This window comes from Chrysochloris asiatica, unplaced genomic scaffold, assembly GCF_000296735.1.
Source record: "Chrysochloris asiatica unplaced genomic scaffold, ChrAsi1.0 scaffold00124, whole genome shotgun sequence".
In the NCBI taxonomy this organism is placed as follows: Eukaryota; Metazoa; Chordata; class Mammalia; order Afrosoricida; family Chrysochloridae; genus Chrysochloris; species Chrysochloris asiatica.
This window is the reverse complement of record NW_006408642.1, coordinates 5,313,664-5,316,358: the sequence shown is the minus strand read 5'-3', so window position 1 is coordinate 5,316,358 and position 2,695 is coordinate 5,313,664.

Here is a 2,695-nt window from a genome sequence, read left to right as displayed (position 1 = left end):
CAATTGTGAGGATGGTGAAGGGTCAGGCAGTGTTTTGTTCTGTTGTGCATAGGGTCACTATGAGCCAGAGCTGATTCAATGGCACATAATAATAACAACATTGACCTGTCTATTGTTTAGCTGAAAAGTGAGCCACCAGTGGGCTACTTCTATACAGAAAAACTTCTTTATCATCTACTATATAGTTCAGTTTATACTGAAAAAACAAAAACAAGAAAATTGCTTGGCTCAGTTTACTAGTTAAAAAAAATTTTTTTTTTTTTTAATTTACTAGTTTTTAAAAAAGGGGTTTGTTGCCTATTATGCTCCAGGCATGACTTTTTAAAATAGTGTCATTTCAGAATGGACTTACTGATGATTTTTATATTTGAGTATTATTACCTTTCACGGTTGTAAATTCCGTCATCTTTGGTGTGTGGGGGCCTCATTAAATTGACTTAGAACATAATTCTGTTAGTTTTCTATAGCTACCCTGCTTTCTGATATGATGAGATGCTCTAGAATTATCTTGTACATTCCTGTCCCAACCCTGGAAACACCCAGAAGCTCTAGTTTCTTTTACTACTGCTGTTGTTAAGTGCCATTGAGTCAGTTTCAACTCATAGTGACCCTGTATAGAGTTTCCAAGGAGTGACTGTTGGGTTTGAACCACTGACCTTGTAGTTAACAGTCCAATACTTATCCTACAGCTCCAAATTTCAAGACCACAGTCTGGGTAGTAGGAGTGTTCTTTGCTAACAGGTTAGCCATTGCTCCTAGGTGTCTTTACCAGACAAAATCAGGAAGCTAAATAAAAAGTTCCACTTCATACAGATACTTCCATTTCAAATTTGTGAGTACAGGGGTTTTACTTAACTTCGTTTATCTTCTTTCCTTCCTTTCACATAGAGAACCCTGGTTTTCAAGGACACAGGACATACTACATTAGAATATACCATAAGTACTCATTGGCTCTCCCACATCACACACACTATACTATAAGACCAATGATTACTGAAGACAGCTAACTTTTTCCATATGTTCTCCCCATTCTCCATGCCCCCCCACTTTAATGGTTTGCTGAGTCTACATTGTCAGAGTGAATAGGTATTACATATTATATTCTCTTCCTTGTCAAAGATATATATTTAAAAAATCAGACTTTGATAGGGAGAGGCTTAAGTCAGAAAGAAAAGGAGTTGGGGAAAGGGACTATTGTAATAGTGGATGAATGGGACCACCATATTGGGAAGAAAGCTTCCCAAATGTCTCAAAGAATGAGGGGAAAAGCATTTCTTTATAGAGATCAAGAATAAACAAAGCTAGGAAAAAACACAAGAGTGGGAAGTTGGGAAGAAAAGGTAACATCTCTGGATAGTAAAACAGAATGTTTAATGCTGAGACCAGCTTCTTATTCTGTGGTGGTGGTAGCTATGTGCCATTGAGTCAGTTCCAACTCATAGCCAGCCTGTATAGGGTTTCTGAGGCTATAAATCTTTACAGAAGCAGAGAGACTCATCTTTCTCTCGTGGTAGATTCCAACTACTAAACTTGCGGATCAAGCAGTGTTTCATTCTGTTGTGCATAGGGTTGCTATGAGACTGAATCAACTAGATGACACCTAACAACAACAGGCAGAAAAATAACAGAAATACAGGAAGCTCTCGAGGTTTGGAGGATTACATAAGGAAGGACAAAATTTAGAAGAAGTACACAAAGTTCTTCTTATATGTTCAAAGTTAGTTTCTGTCCTTTTTTGGGAAAAAAGGAGACATGGCTTTTGTTAAAATTCTATCAATATAGAAACATAAAAAAAATAACGCACCACTTAAATAAATCACTCAAAACTCATATCCCTTTAAGGGACTTCTAAAGTTGGAATTCCATATTGTCAATTAAAACTTCAGTTCTGAATTTGTTTCTTTTTATCATAATTCCCACCAGAATGTCAACATTCTCAAAGTGACTTTAGATAAAGAGAAGAAATAAACAAGCTATACTTGGATCCCTGAAAATGCAACTCAGATGTCTTGACAAATATAGTAGTGCATTCCATAATTTGAAGCTGTCAGGCTATTACTGCTGTATTGTAAGTTGTACAATGTGGCCATCAAATGCAAACTCTACCTGTTAAAAAGCAAAACAGCAATTTCCCCACTATAATACACTAAATTATGCAGGTGTAAGTGCCAGGAAAACAGGTAATCAGGTTCAGGAAATGAGATCAATTAATCATGCAAAATCCCTTATTTACCTAAGATGAATTCAGCCATGTGGTGCTGGCATAGGTACTTCATTCATATCATTAACACATCAGTTAGAAAAAGCAAACCCTAGCTCAGCAATTCTCATTTTGCAAACACTTGCTATAGTCCTGGTGTGGTGCTGTGGGATAACATCCTGGACCACAAGGTCAATCTGTACCTCAAAGTCAGTGGTTCAAACTCACCAGCTGCTCCTTGGAAACCGTATACAGGGTCGCTATCAGTCGGAATCAACTTAAAGGCACTTAACAACAACATAGAGTCTTTGGTGCCTGATCTGTCTTTCTCAAACAATAGTTCACCTAAAAGTTCATAAATCAATTTCAGTTGGAGTTTTAAAAAAATTCCCCAAATCTTCTAACATAAGGTAAATGTAGCCCCAAATTCCATTTGATACATTCACAATGTGGAACACAACAATTTACTCCGGAAAACTTTTTGTTGTTAGATGC